General features: G+C 38.7%; 1 long non-coding RNA gene across 2 annotated transcripts in view; it reads right to left on the reverse strand.

Annotated features, from left to right (window-relative positions):
* Positions 1–809: 809 nt before the first annotated feature.
* The window catches only part of LOC118152712 (uncharacterized), a 48,446-nt gene continuing 23,617 nt past the window's right edge, over positions 810–25,638 (reverse strand). The window contains exons 1-3 of one of the 2 annotated variants that reach the window (XR_004741443.3): positions 3,487–24,460; positions 3,047–3,230; positions 810–2,712 (exon numbers count right to left, since the gene is read on the reverse strand). This is a non-coding gene — a long non-coding RNA (uncharacterized LOC118152712). Of the gene's footprint in view, positions 2,713–3,046; positions 3,231–3,486; positions 24,461–25,638 lie in introns of those variants that run through there. The other variant, XR_008480871.2, reaches the window with a different exon arrangement.

Raw genomic sequence — 25,638 nt, forward strand, 5'->3', positions numbered from 1 at the left:
AACAGCTACAATTGAGAGTTTCCCAACTGACCTGGGTGGACCACCCAACTCCAACCAACTAAATTGCCCCCACCCTGCCTTGTGGCCCCACTAGCAACTCCGAGTGGAGGGGAGACTGACCTTACAAACATTCTTGCCTGATAAACAGCCGCAGACTTCAACCCAGTTTCAGCTAGCTTATGGAGCATGTGCAAATGTCTTCATGCCCTATAATTCACCTTTTGACATAGAATTTCACCTTATTTTAATGTTAAAACTCTACCTAAAAATAAGCACATTTTTGTTATATATATGTTTGCCTAATGCCACAGGGCTTGACTTCCCTGGTAAATATTCATAGACATCCTCCAAACATGCTGAATACACATGCTAGATGGCCCCTGAAAGACATAAATTCTGGTTCTTCCTCTCCCCTCTGCAGAGTGCACTTCCATTTTATACCAAAGGTTGTGTCTTCCCAATCCTTAGATTTTTTTTTAAATAGAAAATAAAGCTCTCCCTTTTTCCTTCACAGATCTCATGGTCTTTTGTTAACATTATAAACATGTTGATTTCAGTCAGAATCCAAGCGGTAAGAAGGCGCTGTAGATGGAACTTGGCCTTTGGGCATCAAAGCCCACCGCTAAATGGGAGTCCAGTTTTGGACAATTTATGTAACTACATCTATTCTCAGCCTGCTAGTTTTAAAACAGACTGAAACTTTAAGTTAGTGAGGAATTTTAAAAATTAAAGAGGATAGATTTTGCAGAGCTCCATATACAAACTTCAGCTCAGGCACTGACTGAAGTCCTGGGACAGAATCAGTTTTCCCCTCTTTACACAGGAACAAAAATACTTTCTGGATGGTTATAAGCATTAAACCACTGAAAGCACAGAAAATGCTTTCTATAACGCCTGACATAAGAGCTTAAGAAGTGTAAGCTGGAATTTTTATTAAAAATTATGTAAAGGACTCAGCACACAGCAAAAACTCATCACATGTTAACTCCTTTACCCCTCAATATGTTGGACTCTGACCTAGAGGTCAATTGAGCTCATAAAGGTTGGATAAATGTAATGTATGGAAATGTGAGCTTCCTTCCTCCTTCTCTCCCTCCTTCCTTCCCTCTCTGCCTTCTTGGCTGATTAAAAGCATTTGAAACTGCACAGGATTTGGCCCTCCTAGAACACCTGTTGGGCTTTGCACAATCCGGGCAAATCACGTTCCTCTGGTGATAGATTTCCTGTGCAGCCTGAGGATAAAAATGCCAAGGGGAAGGCCTGCTTCCTCTATGTTAAATGAACGTGTATTTTCTTCCCAGAAAAACACATTCAAATCTTGTGATGAAGAAAGTGCGCTTGGGAAACTCATGTTCCTGCTCTCCTGTGACTCTGATGATAAATCACAAGCACCTCCACACTGATGTCTGGGAGAAAACCACATTGAAGCTGACAAAATACAGTTTAACTAAAAATAGAATCACAAGCTTTTAATCTATATTTTAAAAGTGTGTGACAGGAATGGTAGGGCCCTGGAGGAGGGAAGGAAAAGAAAAGAGGCAATATTACCAGTTGAGCTAGAGCTTCTGCTCCTTTTCTAAGGAGCACTTAAATGCTGAGCTGCTGACTGTGCCCTTGGCTGGGGACAGCCTTTTGTGGTGTTGGGGTTCAGGTGGATCCCTAGGCTTTCTAGACCTAAATGAACTCTTTTTCCCCTGGAGCCAGCAGGAAGCCAGAAAAGGACCTCACTTCTGTAGTGTGGGAGGGCTGCAGGGTTCAGGGGATTAGCAAGTGGAGCTGAAGCTGCTTCAGTGGGTTGGATCCAGGCAAGACAGTTAGAAATATCTCAGGGATGCCTGTCAGCTGTTCAGTGGCTTATGAGAATTGAGTGTGGGTAGCTGCTAAGTTCCTTTGGACACATTTTTTATAAGCCTACAAAAAGTCTACTTTTGGTTCTTGGCTATGCTATAGTTTCTTATGTGTTTACTCCAAAGTCCTAAAAACAATGATAGGGAATAATTGTCTAAATGTAAACAATTATAGCTATATTAAGATCTGTATTCATAAACACATTTTTATTTTGACAGTCTTATCCAATTTATCAGAAATGGGGCCATTACAAATGTTAAGATAGCCTCTGATACTGATAAACAATATTAAAGTATAAAGGCACAGATCTTTGCTCAGATGTAAACTGGTTGGGTGGTTTTACTAGTTCATTAAACATTGACTGCCGTCAAAGGCGTAGTTGCATTATCTGTTGAAAGTATTTATGTTGATAGTATTTATCATAGCAGGAAAAGACCTCTGCATTTAGGCAGAGTCATAAGTGTTTGTGCGGATAGGTATATGCTTCTAACAGGATAGTCCACCAATGCTTTGGAGAGTAAATACCCATAACTAGAGCAAATTAAGGATAAAGTACAATGCTGGCTTCTCCAGTGAGCAGGAGCTCTTCAGTGGGACTTTTCTTTTCATTTGCAGAGTAACTTTTAAATAATTTCTTTTATAGTTTGTCCAAAACAATTCTTATCTAAGATACTCTTGAAGTCACGGTCTGAGTCATAAAATTCCACCTTAACAATTTTAGATTCCCCTGGGTTCTTGAATCAGTTCTGTTGCTACCAGTGTAATCCTGTGCAGTCTCTTCCTCTCTTTGCATTTAGCTTCTTCAGTGTGAAAATAGGGTTGGATCCGGGCTGAGCTAGATGATTAATCAATTTCCTTTCAGCTCTAAAAATAAAAAAAAAATTATTTGTAAACAAGTTCATGCCACACTGAAGAGAATTTACCCCCCTAAATAATCCACAGACACCAGGAAAAAGTGATCTACTCATTCTATCCAATGTATGTATTCTCAAACTATTTTTGATTAAAGTAGACAATAGGGTGTTTTGTTGAATTTATATAAATCAGAATCACAGTCTCAATAGGAAATAGCTGGCATATTCAAATGGACACATTTAGAAGAACTTAGGTGGAATAACCATTTACATAGGTAGAATTGAAGAATATCAACTAGGTATGGTAAACATCCAAATAAACAATATTAGGAACTGTCACTTACCCTGGGACTGAGGTTAAGAGGACAGAGTGGATACCAGGACACAAAGGAAGACCCATAACATTAGCATAAGAAAGGGCCACTGGACAGGTGCCATGGCCTTGCGCAGGAGGGATGCAGTCATTGCTAACCCATGGCCCCACAGGAAGGGGCCATCTCCTTCCTCTCTCTGAGCTCCTTTCTGCATCTAAAGTCAGAGGAAAGAGAGCCTTTGAATATCGTCTGTATTATTCAGGATTCTTTAGAGAAACTGAGCCAATAGGGTGTGTGTGTGTGTGTGTGTGCATATATATATGTGCATGTATGTATGTATATGATTGTATATGTATGTATATATACTTATATATGCACATTTATATATATATATATGCACACACACACACACACACACACACACACCCAGAGAGAGAGAGAGAGTGAGAGATTCCAAGGAATAGCCTCACGTGATTGTGGGGACTGGCAAGTCTAAAGTCTGTAGGCTGTCAATCTGGAAATCCAAGGAAGAGTTGATGTTGCAGTCTTGAGTCTAAAGATAGTCTTAAGGCAGAATTCCTTCCTTCCTTCCTTCTTGGGATATAAAGATAGTCTTAAGGCAGAATTCCTTCCTTCTTGGGATATTCTGGTCTTTTCCCCTAAATCTTCACCTAATTGGATGAAGCCACCCACATTATGGAAGGTAATCTGTTTTGCTCAAAGTGTGCTATTTGAAATGTTAATCACATCTAAAAAACTACTCTCACCAATCGCAACATCCAGGTGGTATTTGAGGAAGCAACTGGCAACCATTCTTATCTGAGTTGATGCCTAAAATTAACCATGGCAATATTCATCCAGGTCAGCATTCAGGGGTAAGGAGGGTTGGAAAAGGTAGAGCGAGGATCAGAGGGAAGGGACACAAATAAAATATTCAGCAAACTCTGTATAGCAATTCCGTCAGAGTTTCTATTCTTTTTTGCTGTGCTTCCTGAGAAAAGGAAGTAGGAATATTTTGCACACCATTGGCTTCCAAGTGGCTAGTCCAATACCTGGCACATACTACAGTCGTTTCCTCCAAAGTAAGGGTTGAATTGACTTGAATATTTTAGAAGCAAGTTCTGAGAAATGAGTGTTTAGTGAATTTTCCCTGGAAAGTAGCAATATCTCAAGAGCAATTTGCAAGAAAAAGGTAAATGCCATCACAATTTTCTATCATCTTTTGAGCATAGTATGAAGCACCACATCAGATTAATCAGATGTGATCATCATATCTGCTAAGGCTTAAGACCAGATGACATTTCCAAGCTTCACTCTTTGCCTTATTAATATAATAAATTTAGTCATTGAACTGGATGATCTCCTATGCTAGCAAAGACTTTAAATTGCTCCCTCTGTAACCATGCAATTTTATAAAGGGCTGGTTATATTGCTAGGGTATGATGGAAGTCATTTATCAGGTACATAATCTTGAAAACAATCTAGTCTTAATGGTCCACACCTGCTAGGAATATGACATCAGATTTACTCCCAACAAAGAAATGGGCTGGGAATCAAAATGCATCTTATGTGCCTCGTGACAGTAAAGAAAGAATGAAAACAGACAAAGTTGAAAAGACTTGAATAAAGTGCGCCCTAGATTATTTGACACATTATTTTTGAGGTCTCTGACTGGTTGTGCAAGAAGCTACTGAAACATTGTCCCTTGAGAAGTTATGTTTTTGGGCCAGCTTATTTGGGCCATCCTGAAACCAAGAGCAGGGAAGGGTGAAAAGGAACAAAGGCAGTCACAGGTCATCTGATGGAGGAAGGGCATCTCCAGGGCCATCATGTCATTGAGGAGCATGGCAGCTAGTGATCAAAAGGCCAGTTTGGCTTTGTGCATCAGTTGGTCCTGATAAGCATCTGTTTCTTGTTTCTGTTGCTTTCCTGGTTTGCTCTCTAATGACCAAGTCCTTTATGTGGAAAATTAACAATTGGTTATCTGAGAAAAAAATGAAAAGAAATATGTAAATACTTCATGCAGACACATGAGGCTTGGGTGGTACTGCTTCTCCTGTGTTATGAAAAGAAATTGTCTTACGGGGACAGCCTGAGGCTAAATGTGTGAAGTGGCTAAAAGTTGTCACATTCTCTTTCTGCACCTGCCTCTGTTCCTCTTCAAAAGTCCTTGTCATCTCCCCAACATCCTCCCAACACAGGCACATCCACCCTCCCCCATCCCCCACTCCTGTAGCTGTCCTGGGTGTTATTCCTACAGAGTCTGGTGAAGCTATTTCTCCACCAAGCTGGGGCTGTTGAATTTGTCTCTGTGTCCCCAGGGCTTAGCCAAGCACCTGAAATCATGAAAGTGCTCAATAAATCTTTCATGAGTGAAGGAAGCTTCAATAAGATGTTAGATAAAAGCGGCTCACTCACTTCTGGAGGGAAAGGTCTTTATGATTCAATAAGACATTCTTAAAGCTCGAGTCTCTAACAGAATTTCTGGCAACAGGGTGGGTGGTGCATTGCATCAGGAACAGGAGCAACTGCCTTTATCTGATAATGAGGTAGTCATGTCCTATACTGCCTATTGTTTCTAAGCAGAAGGCAGTTCCTAGGGCTCTAAGTTCTATCTCAATCGGCGGCATCTAAGACACAGAAGGCTGCCACAGTTGGCACATGCTCTTCTCTGCTCCAGAGTAAACCAGGGGCAGACAGGGGGTGCCCCTCTTTCCAGTCCCATGAGGAAAGCATGTGCTAAGATGCTCAGCAGCAATCTGGCTCCTTGCTGATACCACCATGTGTGTCTAATCACCCTTCTTCTCCAGAGTAATTGGAACAGTGAAAAGGAGGCCTAGCATGACTAACTCTATTTCGCTCCTACCCGCCTCCCTCCAGCCTCCTGTGGTGGTCTCTTTTAGATTAGTTGCTTTTGCTGATTTCTGCATGTAGGCCAAGCTAACTATGGGAGGAATTTAGTTTGTAGTTTAAAGTTAGGGTAATAATAGTCCCTTCCCCAAGCTTGTTCCCAAGGAGATAAGGAAGATGTATACGCAAGTAACAACGTTACATTAAATGCTCTTTAGGAGCAATGTGACCTGATGGACAAGTTTCACAATGCCCCTGGCCCCTCACTGCTGCCCAGGTGCCTTTGGTCATTGGTCACCTCTTAACCTCAACCCTCTCCCTTATTCTACTTCCCCTAACCTAAAAGGAGCCTAAAGTTTATGTTAACTTAAGACAGTTCTTTAAGACACTCATCTGCCATCTTCTTGGTTTGCCGGCTCTTGAATAAAGTCACTTACCTAGCCTCAACACCTTGTCTCTTGACTTACTGGCTATGGTGTGGTGAGTGGTCTGAGCTTGGACACAGCTACGCAATCTGCTCTACCGGCTTGACTCCAGATCCATGATTAGACCGATACCTTTATTTCCCATCAGAACCTAGCAGTGTATCTTGCAGATAAAAGTTGTTAAATAAAAAGAATTTTTTTTTTTTACCTGACCAATGTCAATTTCCTGCTTAGAACTGTATACCTTTAAACCTCTGGTTTCCCTAAGGAGTTACTTTTGTATTTTCCAATGCTTTTTAAATTCTGGTTAAAACATTACATATGTAAATTCTTGATTAAAATATTCTCCAGCGGCTTCTTATTTTATCAGAGAGTTCTTTGCCAACCAATGTGCTAACGGCGGATGGCCAGTGTACTGAAATGCTGACCCTCGCCCCAGCCCCAGGCCCTACGGATAGGGCTCTAGGTAGTTCAAGTCCTTGGTCTAGTTGCCTCTGACCAGCAACAGAATCTCTGTTTAACTCAACTTGCTGTTCAAATGTTATGCCATGATGTGGGAGAAAAAAGCAGTTGGAAAGTATTGCTCTTCAGCAGGGGTTGGCATTTGTTTTTTCTGTAGAAAGCCAGATAGTAAAGATTTAGGTTTTGTGGGCCATATGGTCTCTGCCTCAACTAACCTCTGCCATTGTAGCATGAAAGTAGCAAAACACAATACCGGACTAATGGGCATGCTGTGTTCCAACAAAGCCATTTACAAAGATAGGTTGCAGAATGTGGATTTGGCCTGAAGGCCTTCGTTTGCTGACCTCTGCTTCACAGGATGAAATTCATTTCTTTGGTACAATTGATCTCCCCACGTTCTTGTTCGGGTCCCGAGTTCAGCCTCGTCTTTTCTACAGGCTCAAACGTCCCATGACCTGGGAAGCTGTCTCCCTTGTCTCCAGGTATGTGTCCTGTTTCTCTGCACTCACAGCATCACATTCACACATTTTCTCACTTTCATGTAATAACATGTTGGAGTGCCTGTCATCTCCGTCAGACTGCAGCGTCCTGGATGACTGGGGGACTGTATCGTGGTTATATCTGTGTCTATTAGACACAGCACAGTATCTGTCATATCACTGGTTCTCACTGTTGCATGAAGAAGAAGGCAGGAAGGATAGATAGAAGGAAGGAAGAGGGAAGGGAAGGAGGAACAGAGGAAGGAAATTAAGAAGCATTCTCTTTCTGGTTGAACATTGTATGTTTCGTTCTCTCTAAGGAATATGCGCGTCAGAGGAAGGTGTTGGGGACAAAGAAAGGCAAGTAAAGGTGGTAAAGAAAATGAGCAGGTGGTAGATTTAAGAAGGAGGTGGGGCCAATGACAGGAGGAAGTTGTCTGGATTCTGCAAAGTTCACTTGGTGCTGTTGAGCCTGCATTATGTCAGAATGACTTGATGTTATCCAAGACAAACCAGCATCGTAAAACATATGCCTTAAGCAGAGAAATAAAAGGTTACTGTGGCAAGAACCAATTCAGCAATGCATCTGCAGTACCTCTGGGACTCTAGAATTTATGAAAAGCAAATGAACCAGAAATAAATGAATCAAAAGCCATAATAAGCAAAGACTGCAAACTACAGTTCAGTTAATAATATACCTCAATTATGAAGCAAATCTAGAAACCTTATGAATTAATTTCTTCTTCTTTTTTTTTCTCTCTCCCCACTTTCCCTCTCAAATTATTTCCACACTTCCCTTGTGGTATAAATAATCATATAATGATATTTTCTGTATACCACAAGCTGGAGTGAAAATTTTCTCATCTTAAAGAAAAGTACAAAGTTTCAGGAGCTAACTATAAGTGTATCACCCTAAGTCATATTTCTTTAATCACCAGGCTTACCCTTCAAATATTTTTAGTAATGGGTAATACATAGTGAAATTTAAGGCATAGAATGTATAAATGTCAAAAATTATAATGTTATTCTTCTATTCATGCCATGATTTGTAACATAAACAATGTACTTCCACATGCATCATTTCAATTTGTCCTTAAGATCTGAATATTATATAGATACTGTGAACCCAGCAAATGAGTTATATTTATTAAGTAGTAATAATGACAGCTGACAAGCTGTCATACTACTCTAAGAATGTATTAGTTTTTCTTTCTGTGATGCCTGAGACTTTGAGAAAATCTGACTCAAATGTCTCAGTTTTGTATCAGCTGTATCATTAGGCACACAAGGGCAGGTCTGAAGAGATGCTTCTGCTAAATATTTGAAAAAGCATCAGGATCTCTGAGACCAGTGTGGAGGCAGCAGTGGGAAATAGTGAGAGCTTTCTAAGCATAGATGGGGCTTAGGACACAGTTGGGTCTCTCTAGTCCAGTGACCAACATCCATGCACAGATTGTTCTTTAGGTTCCAAATGTGATTCATAATAAAAAGAGCAATGGCTGCTTGGGCCAGGAGTAAAGTTTCCAAATTCATATCGTCTATTCCATGGGCTCCACATAGGAGTGAAGCAATTTGTACCAAATCTACACAAAGGTTGAAACAACATACTGGTCTATAACACAGCTTCTGGTCATTTTCAGCTTACGGTAATACTGCTTCTAATAATACTGAGCATATAACTGACAACACATAGGAGCAATAGTTTAAATTGTATTATGAGCAGATTAGTTTTTCTTCTCAGCTTCACTTGATTCCTCTAATATTTATTGTTACTCAAAACCATCCCAGTGTGCAATAATTTTTATAATTCCTAAATGCATACTATATTTATGGAAGTGAAACTGATTTAGTACATGAAAACAAAAAGAAACCCATTGTTCTAAAATCAGTTAACCCAGGACACTTCCATCATTGCCAAAGAAGATACAATTTCCCGCTGTCACTCATGCTTGAGGACAGCCTGTCATACCCACAATAAAACTTTTCCTCATGCTTTCCCCAAAGTGGGAGACTCGTTAAATAATTTATTACCAGGTAGAGCTTACATTAAGCTCAGCTTCTGCCAGAATGTTTGTTTGTTTCTGCTGTCGTTTATGCCCCTAGGATACGTTGGATTTGAGCAGAAGCATCATTTGGGGGCAGTTGGGTAGTAAATCTTCCTGGAGTTCTTTGAGAAAGCAGTATTTCACTGGCCAAGTGAGATTTGCCTTATTTAACCAGCAACACAATAAAAGCAAATGTTTTCAGCATCAGCATTTCCCTTGCCCTAATATATGTTTTCATGTTCTATAAACTTAAATGATTTTAATGGCCTTATGTTCAGTAAACAAAGCACATAAACAAAATGTGGAGGAAATTTTCCTTCAGTGTTTTGCTTTTCAATGCCTTGTTTGGGGAGAAAGAAATACAATTCCTCTATCTTGAAGAAAATATTCAATCCCCTCAAGTTATCCTTGGAAGACATCAAGGGATATTTTTGATTCATTATTAGTATCTAAGAACTAATACGTATTTAGCATTTACAATGTGATAAGATTTGTTTAAAATGTTTTGAATGTTTAAAAATGTTCTGAATTCTTAGGTAAAAGGCTCTATAAAGGAGGAGTTTTATTACTACTATCCCCATTTTATAGATGAAGAAATGTGGTAAAAAGAGGTTAAATAACTTGTTCAAGGCTCTACTATCATTTAGTAGCAGAGGAAGCTCAAACTTGGACTTTCTCTAGAACTTGTCCTCTTAACCACTAGGCTACCTTGCACTCTATCATCTACTGGGTAATGACAGGTGGCAGACTAGGCTACCCCAACTATGCCACTTCCAGATAGTGATTACTCTGAGCTGAGGATAAGTGAGAAGAATCAGTTGCAAGAAAAGCTCTCTGCCCTCCCTCATTTGCCTAAGAGCAGGACATACATTTGTAAAGATGTCCCCACTCTCCTCTCTATCAGGAAGGACAGAAGTGAATCACCAGAGACAAACTCTCAACCCTTATCAGATTAGAGGAATTTACTTGAAAGACTTTACTAATCAGCTTTACTAATCTTCTATTGGCTACTCTTATATATTTACCTTTCCATAATTTTGTACCCTAAACACTCAAAGTCCTTTACTTGTGTCTTGTCACTTCTCTGAAGTGTATTGTTCTTTTGCTAACGTGCTATGTAAGCCCAGGTTGTAACCGTCCCTTCAAGTTACTCATCATTGAGATCTCTCATGTGTACATGCAATGCACATGTTACACTCCATTTGTTTTTCTCTTATTCATCTGTATTTTGTCGATTTAATTGCATGGGGCCCTAGTGAATGACCTGAGATGTGTAGAGAATAAGAGGATATTTTTCCTCCCCCACTGTACTATGTACAGATGCTTTGTATGCAATTTTGCTAATATCTATCATGGCAATGAAGTAGGTATTATCATCTTCCATTTTATAGATGAGGGTTGTGAGGCTGATCATGACCAGAGAGCTTGCCAGAACTCACATAACTCATAAGTAGTAGATTTAGATTTGGAATGCGAATTCTGTTTTTATGATATTATAAGCATCATTAAACTCTGACTCAATTTAGTGCTACTAAAATGTTTAGTTTTCACTGTGCATGCTAAGATCTACTTTGGAAGGAGGAACAGTTTAAGAACTAATTCGAGAGCTTCCAAAGAAACTTCTCAAGGGGCTTTGTATTTCACAGCGGAAATTACTAATTAAATTTAGGAGTAGACTCCCAGGGTACCTGTAATAGTAAATTGTAACTCAAAGGCAAGCCCTGGGTTGCGGTCAGCCTGGACTGGATTGGTTTTCCCAAAAGGCCCCTGGGAATGTAAAAATGGATGGTGAAGCATTAGGAAAGTACGCAGAATCAGGTAGGGCCTGATGGAGGCCCGTTAACAGTTTTAGGAAATCAACTGAAAATGGGTCAGAAGCCATAAAGGCAACTAGGTAAAACTTGTCCAAGTAGATTCAACTGCATCTGATTTTGGGGTTAGACTTTAGGATGGTGAGTTATAAACAACAGCTAGTTTGTTCAATTGCAGCTGCCATACAAATCAAATGTGTTATGTTACTCTTGAAACATTCTTCTTTTCTAAAAAAGAAAAATAATCTTCTTTTCTAGAACCAGCAGAGCAAAACTTTTAAACTACCTTGGGGAACATGATGACGATGTGAGTGAAAATCAGGGGTTGTTGTATAAAAGCTGACAGTTATTCTATTCAGAGGTTATCATTTATTCAGATATTTTCACAGTGTTCTGCTTTAAGGCACAAGTAAAAGGGATAAAAAGACAAATGTTTAAAATGTCTAGTAGTGATGCTAAAAACAGCATGAAAATGCCTCACAATTAGTTAACTAAAGTTAAAAAAAATAGCTGAAACTTCCTATCCCAGCAGCATACCTCAGCTGATGATGACATTGCCCTCTGAGTGGCAGAAAGGGAGATGGGCTGAATGAGACTGGCAGAATGTTAACAAGCCTCTGAAGGTTCAGGCTTTCTATTTACTATGGTGACTCACCTTTGGTTCTGCAGAGGGGCAGAAATCCTCCAACTTGAAGGGCAGGGCTAGCCTTAGGCAAAATTGTGTAGTAGATGAAGCTGATGTTGGGTGTTCACCTTCTCTTGTTCACATTTCCCTCTCGCTCTCTAGGAGGCTCCTCCAGACATCTCTTTCCTTATAGAGTTAACTGTCTAATAAGATCTTTCACACTGAGTCAACAGTGACTTGAGTGTAATTCACCCTGGAACCTTTTTTAAAAGGCAGGATTGAAGGTGGAGGTGTGAACAATGGGAGAAGAAAGGACCACAAAACAGAGCCCATTTGCTGTAGTTTTTGAAGTGCTGATCATAATTAAGTAGTGGGCAAAGTATTGTTTCACAAAGCTTCTACTTTAGGTGTTACTGTTATGTATGTGTTTGTGTGTGTGTGTGTGTGTATGTGTGGGTGGGTGTGTGTATGTGTGTGTGTATGTGTATGTGTGTGTGTATGTGTGTGTAGGCGTGTGTGTATGTGTGTGCGTGTGTATGTGTGTGCGTGTGTATGTGTGTGTGTGGGGGTGTGTGTGTATGTGTGTGTATGTGTGGGTGTGTGTGGGTGTATGTGTGTGTGTGGGTGTGTGTATGTGTGGGTGTGTGTGGGTGTGTGTGTATGTGTGTGTATGTGTATATGTGTGTGTATGTGTGTGCGTGTATGTTTGTGTGTATGTGTGTGTGTGTGTGTGTGTGTGTATACTAAGTGGCAATGAGAAGTGTATCTCAAACTGTAGTTAAAGAACATTTGCAGTTTAAGTCTGTGTGGTTAACGATCTAAATTTGTTAGCCAGCATGCAATAGCTAAAACCCAGCTACGCAACTAACTTTTGTGACTTTAGGCAAGGTTTTTAAAAACCCATTTGTGACTTAATCTCCTAATCTTAAATAGATATAATTCAGGGCCTTTCTCATTCCATTTGCGATGCTATAAAAAATGCCATAGACTGGGAGGTTTATCAACAACAGAAATTAATTTCTCATGGTTCTGGACGCTGGGAAATCCAAAAAATCAAGGCACCAGCAGATTCAATGTCTGATGGGGGCCTGCTTTGTGGTAACAGAAAGACTCTCCCTCCAGGATTCTCTAATCCAGCAGGACCAAGACATTTCTGTCCTTTCCAGGTGAAAAGGTGAGAACCTGGGCTCAGAAATGCCTGTATCTATACCCCTCTACCCCATATGGAAAAACTACTCTGAGAAAAACAAGCTGAGCACAGAGAGACATAAATAACAGAAACTGGAAGACAGTTCTGAAACCAGTGTCACTCCTGTTCTTTTCAGTTTGGTTTCATACTCTCTCTTCTTTTTTTAAACGTGTTAGTTTGAATTGGTTTTCTGTCTCTTGTTAATGGGATATTTGTTTTAGACATCTTAGAACGAATGATTTTGCTGACCCTCCTCTTTCCCTCAAATGCAATCTATTGGCAAATTCTGATTCTGTTAGCTCTTCAGTGAGTATCCAGGATTCTACCACTTCCCACTATTTCGAGAATGACCACCATATTTCTAGTTACTATCACTTTCCCCTGGATTTTGCCTCTTACCTGATCTTGTGCTCACACCTCTGCCCTGCTGTAGCCTTCGGCCAACAGCTAGAACTCCCAACACTTCTAGAAACGGAAACAAATCTAGAACAGCTAGATCCTTTTACAGCAGTCACTTCTCCAGTTGAAACGCTCCGGTAACTTTTTGTCACACTTCGAATAAAATCCAGTGTCTCTATCATGGACTCAAAGGCCCTCTGTGATCTGACCCCTCTTGATCCCTCTGACCAATCTCAATGACTCTGTCCCTTTCCCACTGCATATTATCCATTCTGGCCTGTTGGATATTCTTGGAGCACACCACACACCCATGCATCTTAGGCCCTGAGCTTCCTTTGCAAGGAAGACTCCTCTCCCAGTCAGTTGCATTCCACCACCTACCTTCTTCAATAAGGTCTCTGCTCAAGCATCACCTTATCAGAGATGCCTGTGCTGTCCCAACTAAAACAGCTCCTGCCCCCATTTCAATCTCTATTTTCCTTACTCTGTCTCATTTTCTGATAACCCTTACCAATATCTGTCATATTTAAAATGTACTTTATTGTCTCTCCCATTAAGAAATTCCTAAGGGCAGGAATCTCAGCCATTGTGCTATATCATCAGCAGCTGGAACAGCTCCTGATACCTAGGAGGACTCTGAATATTTTCAGCATAATGCATGTATGCATGGGTGAGCAAATCACTGCGCTCTCTCCAGAGAGATATCAAGTTAAATGTACGTGGCTATGAAAGCAAGCAGGTGTAAACAGACATTGATCAGTTATTGTATATAGTACCTCAGATAAGCATTGGGAAACCAAGCCATTTGAGAACCGCATAAGCATTGCTGGTCTCAGTAAACACTTTCGCAGTCTCTCCTGTGAGGACAGTGGGCAGGACATCAGCCAGCCAGCCTAAGTGATGCTAATAACAGTGGTAACGACAATCATAAGTTCACATCCTTCAGTGAGCACTCACTCTACAGCCAGACACTGTTCTAAGTGCTTTGCATTTGTTATCTGATTCAACAACCACAGCAGCCCCATGAGAGTAGTCTTCTGGAGTTGGAATGCTTGTATCCCTGCAAAATCCTTATGTTGAAACGTAATCTCCAATGTGGTGGTATTAGGGGATGGGGCTTTTGGGAGGTGATTAAATCAAAAGGGTAGAGACCTCATGAATAGAATTGCGCCTTTATAAAGGAGGCCCTCTCCCATCCATTCTGCCATGTGAGGTTACAGCAAAAACATAGTCATTTTATGAACCAGGAAGCAGGCCCCTATCAGACCTCGAATCTGCTTATGCTTTGATCCTAGACTTCCCTGCCTCCAGAACTGTGAGAAATAAGTATTTGTTGTTTATAAACCTCCCAGTCTATGGTATTTTGTTAAAGCATTCCAAATAAAATAAGAAAGGCTCTGATTATATCTATTAAAGATTAGGAAATTAAGTCACAAATGGGCTTTAAAAAAAACTTTCCCCAAATCACAAAACTTGGTTGCATACCTGGGTTTTAACTATTACATGTTGGCTCTTACTGAGTGCATTCTAAGACAGCTCATCTCTGTCCATGGCCTCACTTTAGCCCTTGAAGTAAGAACACAGACCGGTTAAGAACCTGGAAACCATCACTCTCAGCAAACTGACACAAGAACAGAAAATCCAACACCACATGTTCTCACTCACAGGTGGGTGTTGAACAACGAGAACACATGGACTCAGGGAGGGGAGCATCACACACTGGGGTCCGTTGGGGGGGAAATAGGGGAGGGACAGCAAGGGGTGGGGAGTTGGGGAGAGAGAGTGTGGGAAGAAATGCCAGATATAGGTGATGAGAAGGAAGGCAGCAAATCAAACTGTCATGTGTGTACCTATGCAACAATCTTGCATGTTCTTCACATGTACCCCAAAACCTAAAATGCAATTTAAAAAAAGAAGCTACAGACTTGCTGCCTGACACTGTGTGAATTTGGGGGAATTTCTGCTATTTGGACTGGTTAAGAATGCAGACACTGATCTCTGGAGTGAGCTCAGTGATTTGCAGCAGTGGGCACTAGCTTTCCTTTTTAGTACTATAAATAGTCCAGGACAGGAAAAGAAATGAAAGTTTGCATTGAGAGGACTTGACAATCAGCAATTGAGGCTTCACAACTTAAACCATCCTCCCTGAGATTGGTAAGGACTTCTCTTGTTTTCGAAACCCTTTCATAGTTCACTTGTTGTCTACAATAGTCTCTGAAAACAAGTAAGGCAGGAAACTGGCTGCCACCTGCCTCCTCTCCCCTCACCAGTCCTAAATGTTTGGAGTGAAGGAAAAGAAGATTCAGAGAGAGTAAGTTATCAATCAAAGCCAGAAAGATATGAGATGCAAGAGCTTCAGGCTTGAGCTCCTCATTCTTCTTACCTGGATGCAGTGCTCTTCCAAATTGCATAGAAAAACAAATGTGACTATCTATATATTCTGTAAAGTAAAAATGTTGATAATTCAGTGATTTTTCTTCCTTAAGCAGCTTACCAGAATGTGAGATTTCTTTCTTTGACAAAAACAAACAAACAAAAAACAACCAAGCACCAGGCGAAGAAAAAGATATCAGACAACTCTCAGGCTGAGAAATGCAAATTGCTGCAAAAAAGTATTATAGAAATTATTTTAAGATACCCTGGACAACAGCATCAGCACCATAATTAATAAGGTTACCAGGAGAACTAAAGGCTCTGTAAAAAACCAAACCAAACCAACCAACGAATGAACCAAACAATAACAACAACAAGGACACCCCAAAGAACTCTATAATGAATGGAAAGGACAGGCATTTATTCCCTGATCTGAGCAGCCCCCTCTACAGAGCATGATGCCCGCAGCATTGCCTTTGGATGTCAAGGGCAGTGATCTGACCTGGTGAGACAGGTTAGTCATACAAACCAAATTTTTCATGAATGTTTTTGAAAATCTCATTCAATTTTGCTCAAGGCAATTTCTGAACTGACAGCAATGATAGACACGGCTTCTGGAGCTTTGTTTTTCTCCAGTCTAGACAAAATATATGCATTTTAAAAAATAGTACCATGCACAATTAATCTTCCTGTTGCAAATGGCTGTACAGTCCACAGACTGAGAATCTGATTCTTTATGAGTAAAGAAGCTCTGAAATTTGTCGATGTGAGCCATTTTCCTCAAGCCGTCATATTTCCTATCAGTTTGGCATTTGTTTCTTAATTCATTCATCCTTTCACTCCTCTCTCAGTTTAATTCACTAAACCATTTTGTGAGTGCCTCCTATGTACAAGGCTTAGGCTAGATTGGACAGGATTTCTGTCCTTGGGAAGTTCATAGTCTCATGGAGTATGACTATTGTTGGTGGGTGAATTCTGTGGCCAATGTTACTCATGTGGCAAGCCACTAAAATAAAACCTTTGCTATCAGCTTGGGTTGTAAACAACATACAAAATATGTTGTTAAGCAAATCAGTGTCAGCCTACCTCTAAAATCCAGCCTTCTCCTTTCTACCGTTTTCTTTTTTTTTTTTTGTAGTTCTCATTTCCTCTCCAATTATGAGAACAATTAGCTTGAAGTAGACATTTATCTATTGCAGGCAATTCCAAATAGACTTTGGGCTGATCTTTCATCTGCTGCTGACAAAGTCGGCCATTCAGGTGTGGATGCATTTGATGTAGATTTTACAGTCTCGTATTTATTTCTTTGGGTGAGGTGATAATTGTTCCCAAAGATTCATTTTAGAAGAATAAGGACTTCATTTCTATCTTGCCTTTTTTGCTTTCCCAAGGCTTTCAGACTAATTTTCTAATTTCATTGCAAGTTCTTAAAACCCATAAAACAATATTCACTGTTTGGAAGCTCTTTTTCAAAAAGAGGAAGGGCAGAAGTAATGGGAAATTTTTTTTATCTTAGATATTATGACTTCAAAAGTAAGCAAGAAAACTTAGGTGATGATATTCTACGGTTCTTTCTTAATTAGTGTCCATCTGACTTACAGAGTTTTCTCTTTGGAATTTTAAGAGTAGTCAGTATTCAACTACTGTGACATCTATGTAAACTGGAAAAGCCACATAATTTTTTGGCTGATTTGAAATAGTTCTGAGCCCAAAACCAACATTGTTTTTTTCTTCCTGAAGTGTAACTGGTGCATGAGCTAAAAGTTCGAAGTTTACATGGCATCTTTTATCATTTTCCTGCCTGGTTACCTTCATCCATACCATCAGCATTTATATCTTACCTACATAATTCAAGAAGTATAAAAAATTTTCACAAACTTCATATTTAAGATCAAGGATTGATTCTTTTGTCTTAAAAATAAGTAAATTGCCTGGAATTGCCATCACTCTTTTGACCCAGAAAGGATACCCATTGCTGCTACTTCATCAAAATGGTGTTTGCCATTAGGATAATTTCTCATTTCATATTTGGAACATGAATAATAACTGAAAAGTATCACATCCTTGAGGTTATATATCGTGGTAGTTTAGTGTTATGACTCTGTGGCCCCATTTGCCCATGTTGCAGGCATAACACTGGTCAGGATAGAATGTGTTTTTCTGATATATTGTCTCACTTGACATATTTAAGCAACCTCTCAATTTCAGCCTTATAATAAGCACATACTTTTTGTTACACCCTCAATTCCACTTTAAACTCCTTCTGCCATTGTTTCTTTCCCTTCCCCAGTTATAATTTGTGTTCACCTCCTCTGTAAATGTTGCTCTGTGACTCTGCTCCAACTGTGAACTCTAAGGGAAAATGGTGTCTACTGAAAAGCCCTGGGGTTCAAAAAAGAGAAACTTGGAACTAGTACATACAGTGATCCACTCTGTCAGTCTGTCAAGTAGAATGCCTTCACACAAGATAAGTGAATTTGAATTTAGAACTTAGGTAGATGTGCCTGGCTTTTCATATCAGATGTGGATGTGGGAACCAGAGACCCTGTGTTGTTTTACCTGGTAACAAGATAAATGGAATCTGAGTAACCTGGACAGTGGGCTTGTCCTCTCACAGATGAATGGCATCCATGAAGCTGCTGAAACACATTCACTGTATGTTGGTGGACACATCGACATTTAGGAATTGCTTTGAAGAACTTCGGGAAAAGTGTTCTTTTTCTCAGAGCTGTGGCTCTCAAGCACACTTCAAGATTCATATCTAAATGTGGAATATCTGTCAACAATTACCAACAACATACATTGTGATGCCAGGCAGAGCTGCATTTCCCTTGGTAATTCTCTACTGTTGTCTGTGACTGCGTCAATCTCACAAGGTTACATGGCACCATATTTCTGAGAAGCATTGAGGGCTATGTGTTTGAGATCCCTTTGAACCTGATTTATCCTCTATTATTATTCATGTTCCATACAAGGTGACAAATTCTACATAATATTTTGAAACTGAGGTTTGTTTATTGGGAGGAAATGTTTATTTGAAGCACATGGTAATAACACACATTTTAGGTATACTCAGGTGTAATATGTGTAATGTTTTCCTAGGAAAAATATTAAACATTATTTTTTCTTATGTACAGAATATCAAATGAAGAGTTTTAAGAATGCAGTGAGGTCTAAGACAAAACCTCATAAAGAGAGGGAAATATAATTGTGTGTGCATACCTAGATAAATTAGCTGCTGACGAGTTTAACTTCTCAGTTAAAAAAAAAAATGAGTTTTCTTTACCTTTTCTCTTCCATCTTTTCCCCAAATACAAGGGAAAAATCTTTAATATCTGTTTTTAAAAATGTTCCTCTGACAGTCTAGTTTGAAAAAAAAGTCAAACCTACAAAGACTTTGCAAAAATAGTACAATCAACACCCATATGTCATTTACTTAGATTTATCACTTGCTAACAATTTGCCACATTTGCTTTCTCTCTGTCTCTCTGATGACTTGATGAAACCTTTTAATGTTAGTTGCAGATAATCATGAAACTGTAGCCCTTAATATTTCAATAAATATCCTCTAAGAACAATAACTTTCTCCTACATATATTTAACATTATCAATATTGTTTAATTTATAGCCCATATTAACATTTATACATCAATCTCAATAATATTCAGAACAGTTTCTTTTTAATCCAAGATCCTATGAAACATCATACATTGCATTTAGTTGTCCTGTTCAATATGCTAGCTAAGGCATTAGAAGAAATAGCCTTTAAAAATACTTCTATTTGGTGGTGGCTTTATAAACAAATCTGCCAAGGAACCTCAATCCTTTCTAATAAAAAAATGATCACCAGGTCTGCACCAGTGCCCCTTTCTGTGCTGCTTGTTCTGTCTAGACCCTTCTGGTAGCTCTCTATCTCACTGCCAAGCAAATTAATCTTGCCATTAAGAAAAGGTACTTACTCCTGTGTTTTATTTGTATAGGACTATTATTTCTTCTGAGATGAGAAACATCGTATGTAAATCTAGACCAAAGTTTGGCAGACATTTTCTGTAAGGAATTAGAGAGTAAGCTAATTATAAGTGTAATTAAGGAATTATCCTGCTTGGAAAACTTAATTTTATGTTTTTATGTTAGCTGCAGCATTCTGGAGACAATCCTAATCCAGGTAAAAGTTTTTTCAGAATCTTGGAGAATATGTAGCTTGACTTAAATATGTTCACAAACACAAGTTTGAGAAATTATTAAGAAAGTCTCTGCAAAAATAAACCAGTCTTTATAATGACAGACTATTCAAAGATTTTTATCCACATACAAGAAACAACAAAATTGGAAAATTCAATTGGAATCTCAGACTGATATTGTAAAACTGCTATTTTGACCTACTGGTATTTATTTCAGGGATTGTAGCAAGTTATTGGAAAGTAGGCTTTACCAGGGTGGGCAGGGGTTTTCAGGAAACCCTAATGGTGCCAAAATACTGCCACATACTCTACACTGGAGACTGGTCTAGCTGGCCTGCCTGGATGCTCTCTCTCCACTTGTTCAAATATACAACGGAATAAAATGTGCAGATGGGGCTGACAGGTAACCCAGGGTTACCTTCTGATAAAGAAGAGCTATTTCAGTGCTTTCAAAAGCTGAATCTCATCCTTCTGTCCAATCTGCTTCTCTCATCCTTCTGTCCTAAACTTCTGCATTTGTGTATACTACCAAACAAACAAATAATATCACATTACTTCTAAGTACAATTCTTAAAACAAAATTTAGCATCCATATAGAAAACAAGTACAAATTATAAGTCGCACTTATCTCAGTTAATTCTTCCTAAGTAAACATACCTATGTAAGCACTACTGAGATCAGCAGATAAAGCATTACAAACACCCAGTAGCTTACTTCATCATCCATCCCAGTCAACCCTTCCACCAGAGGAGACCACTATGGTGACTTCTTTTCCATAGGTTACTTCTGCCTGTTTGTGAACTTAGATAGTTGTAATTATGTAGTGTTTATTTTTCGGTGTCTGGCCTCTTTATCTTGTGAGATTAAAACATTGCATAGCAGTAATTTATTGATCATTGCCATAGAATATTATCTTACATGCATATTTCACATTTCACTTATTTATTCTCTGTTGATGGAAATAGAGTTGTTTCTAGATGTTGGCTTACACAGTCAATGCTGCTGTGAAGTGCTCACTCATGTCTGTTGGTCTTTTGGAGCACATAGTACACCAGAAGTGGAATTGCTGAGTCGCAGGTTCTCTGTATATTCAGCTTTAATATATACTACCAGTTTTCCAAAGTAATTACACCAATTTATAACCCTCACCAGATGTATGAGAGTTCCAGTAGTCTTCTTGAAATTAGGCTATTTTTTTCTTATTGGCCTCTAGAAAGCCTTCTATATTTCAGAAACAAAATTTTAGGGTGTATATATTGCAAATACCTTCTCCCATTCTATGACTTGCCATTAGTACTCTGGTTAGGACCTCTAGTTCAACATTTAAAGGAACTGGAGATGGGGCATCTTCATCTCATTTCTGATCATTCAGGTGGAAAGATTTTAATATTTCATTATTAACCATGATGTTTGAAGAGAATTTTTATTAATTACCTTTATTGGGATGAAATAAAATTTCTTTTATTTCTAGTCTACTGAGAGTTTTTTTTAATTAAAAAAATGATCAATGTTAAATTTTAAAAGTTTGATAGTGTTTCTTTGCTTACATTGTTACATGGATAAATTATATAGTGAATTCTGAGATTTTAATGCACTGGTCACCTGAATAGAGTACTTTGTACCTAAACTGCAGACTTCTTTTATCCCTAGGCCTCAGTCATCCCCCATTTCTGAGTTTCTTAAATCCATTATAGCACTCTGTATGCCTTTGCCTACTTACCGCTTAGCTCTCACTTGTAAGTGAGACCATACAGTTCTGATTTTCCACTCCTGTGTGACTTCACTTAGAATAACTTACTAAATGTTTTTCCTGAAAGTATTGAGATGACCGTATGGTCTTTCTGCTCTATTCAATAAATTAAGGAGTTGAGTAACTGATTTTTAAATGTTGAAGCAACCTTGTATTCTTGTGAAAACATGAATTTTGTCATAACGTATTATATATTTTATGTATCACTGGATCCAATTAGCTAATATTACATTTAGAAATTTTGCATCTATATTAATATGAAAGACTGGCTTTATATTTTTATTTCTTGTAATGTCTTTACCAGGATTTTGTATCAAGGTTATGCTGGCCTCATAAAATTGGTTTTGAAGTATTTTCTCTTTTGTTCTACTCTGCAAGAGTTTCTTCTGTAAGATGCTGTGACTTCTCTCTTAAATGTCATAAATAATTTACTTTGGATGTCATCTGAGTCTGGAACATTATGTTGCAAGATTTTAAATAAAGAATTTTATGTGCATATGACACACACATATATAAGTATATATTTCTTGTGTCAGTTTTAATACTTGTAGTTTTTAAGACATTTTGTATACATTTTCAAATGTATTGTTATAATATTTATAGTACAATCTCCTTATATTTTTAATGTCCATAAGCTTTGTAATTACATGCCATTTCTATTACTAGTATTTATAATTTGTTTCTACTCTCTTTTTTCTTTATCCTGCGAGGATTTACCTATTTTATGATTCTTTCCAGGGACAAACTTTAAGTTTTGTTAATTGCTTTCTATCATACATTTGTTTCTCTTTTAGTTATTTCTACTCTTATCATTATTATTTTCTTCTACTTTCTTTAGATTTGCCATTTTTTAAATTGTTTGAGATAGATATTTATGTAACTTTCAGATTTTCTTCTTTTATAATATACGTATTTAAGGTTATACGTTTTCCTCTAAATATGGCTTTAGCTGCATCACATGAACTACGTTGTGTCATGATTTTCATTATTATTTAGGTAAAATATTATCTAATTTCCATTGTTACCATCTGCAACTCAAAAATAAGCTAATGTTTGGAGGGAAAATGTAGTGCCAAATGTAGGCTCACTTCCTTCGAGTTTATGTTTTCTCTTTTTTTTTGAGATGAAGAATCACTCGGTCACCCGGATTGGGGTGCAGTGGCATGATTTTGGCTCTCTGTAACCTCCACCTCCCAAGTTCAAATGATTCTCCTGCCTCCTGAGTAGCTGAGATTTCAGGTACACACCACCACACTCAGCTAATTTCTGTATTTTTAGTAGAGATGGGGTTTCACCAAGTTGGCCAGGCTGGTCTTGAACTCCTGACCCCAGATGTTTCACCCATCTGGGCCTCACAAAGTGCTGGGATTATAGGTGTGAGCCACCATGCCTGGCCTGTGGTTATATTTTCTTAAGGATCTTGGCTGCTCAAGTACTGAATACTTTTGTATTCTTAAACTTTCGACTTCCAAAAGCTAAAACCACCAGTTTCTTCTCAGCTTCTGACTATTGCACTGCATATAGAATCATCAAATACCCAGAAAGAAAAGTGTTGGGGCAAATTAGGCAACTCCATTGTAGTACTCTATATGCAACTCATATGTGTCTCCCTTCTTTCTAGGATCTGTCACTCTCAAATGTTGGCTACCTTAGTTGCTCTCCCATTTTTAAAACACTGATCATTTTTAAATATGCTATTCAATTTTTATAGATGTTCTTATTGGGAATGCTAATCTGACTCAGATATTCTGTCACACCAGAAGCACAAGTCACCTTCTCAAATAATTTATGAGCTGGGGAAAATTAATATTTCACCATTGGTGAAATGCTACAAATTACTTAGTGACAGAGAACTAGAATCTGTAATTCTTGATTCCTTATAAACCAAAATGTGTGTGGAAATGTGGTTCCAGGATTATAGACATGGCAATTGGGACTCATTCTTCTCCAGTCTTGGCCTTAGGGGCAATCATTTTCTAATCCTGTAACATCCCCCAAATGCTTCCACTCTGTGAATCAAAATTATAATACAAGAAAAAAATACATCCTCCTACTGTACTCCCAAACTGTCAACCTACAGATATTTTATGAAGCATATGCCACATATTAGGAAGTGTGCTAGTACTGCAGCTACAAAGATGAAAAGCACGAATTTTTTTTTCTCATGCAGCTAACAATAAAAAATGGGAAAGAGAAGTGCAAACAAACAACAAGAAATTGACTTTCATGAGTATACAGACAACATGCAATGAGTGCACTGCTGAAGGAGCAATGGACGGCCTGGGGAGTTGAGAAAGGCTTTCCTAAAAGGCAGGACTGAAATACAATTCCATGGTCAACAAATAAGAGAATGCAATTTTAGGAAAAGAAAACAGTATGTCCAAAGGAATAGAAATATAAAAGAGTATAATATGTTTTGGGAAATCCATAAGGCTTCTTTCTTCTCTTTTTGCTAAACTTTAAAGTGCAAGGTTGATAAAGAGACTAGCAGGTAGTTAGAGGCAAAGTCATGTAACAAATGGGTCAAATGATAGGAGATGATTTGGAGAATGGGTCTCAGACCCAGCAGTGGGAGAGTTTGGTTGACTGTGTCAATTTCTCCTTTAGAGTCCACTGAGCTAATAACTATAATGAGTTCAACGTGAAAGTTATTAATATCTTTAGCAAGGGGAATTGGGAAGAATTAGTTTCAATGCAAAAATCAAGTCTAAAGCCAAACTGCAATGGATTGAGATAGGTAGAAAGAGAAGATATGGAAATATTCAGCATAACTCTTTTTTTGCTTGGCTGTTAAAAAAGGAGTAGCTTTTAAATAAAAATACAACTAAGAAGGTCAATGTAAAACTAATTTAAATTCCATAAATAATATACATTCACATTCTACCCTGGATTTTCATAATTTAATATCATGTGAAAATTGAATTAGGCCTAATGATCCCTGAAAGAAATATCAAAAGTCACTTGTTAGAAATGGTTTGCGTATAAGGCAGTCTCCCTGAATGAGCCTCACTCTCTCACCTCCTCAGGTACTCCACACATATATTCATGAACAAGGAGGCGCTCTTCATTCTTTAAACATGATACAAGCATATGTTGAAGGTCAGGCCTCATGCCTGGTGCTGGGGATACAATGGGGACAAAACAGACCCAGATCATGTCCTCCTCCTATTTCTCTCACAGAATCACAATAATATTATTCTAAGGGCTGTAGGGAAAAGGCACAGAGTGCCATAAAGATAACAGAGATGCGAATTTATCTGAGGGGTGGGGAGAGTGGGTAGGAAAGACATTCCCAAGGATATATAGAGTATGACAATGATATGATTTGGCTCTGTGTCTTCACCCAAATCTCATCTTGTAGCTTTCATGATTCTCACATGTTGTGGGAGGGATCTGGTGGGAGATGATTGAATTATGGGGGCAGGTCTTTCCTGTGCTGTTCTCATGATAGAGAATGGGTCTCATGAGATCTGATGATTTTAAAATGGGAGTTGCCCTGCGCAACTGGTTGCCACCATGCACATAAGATGTGATTTACTTCTTGACTTCCACCATGACTGTGAGGCCTTCCCAGTCATGTGGAATTGTTAGTCCACTAAACCTCTTTCTTTTAAATTGCCCAGTCTTTGGTGTGTCTTTATCAGCAGTGTGAAAACAGACTAATACAGTAAATTGGTACCAGGAGTAGAGTGTTGCTGAAAAGATACCCAAAAATGTGGAAGCAACTTTGGAACTAGGTAACAGGCAAAGGTTAGAATAGTTTGGAGGCCTCAGAAGAAGAGAGGAAAATATGGGACACATAATTTCCATGTGTCATGGGAGAAATTAGTAAGAGGTGATTAAATTATGGGGGTGGGTCTTTCCTGTGCTGTTCTTATGATCTTGAATAGGTCTCAGGAGATCTGATGGTTTTAAAAATGGGAGTTTTCCTACACAAGCTCTCTTTTGCCTGCTGCCATCCTTGTAAGATGTGACTTGCTTTTCCTTCCCTTCCACCATGATTGTGAGGCCTCCCTGGTCATGTGGAACTATA

Source organism: Callithrix jacchus, chromosome 4 (assembly GCF_049354715.1).
Source record: "Callithrix jacchus isolate 240 chromosome 4, calJac240_pri, whole genome shotgun sequence".
NCBI lineage: Eukaryota > Metazoa > Chordata > Mammalia > Primates > Cebidae > Callithrix > Callithrix jacchus.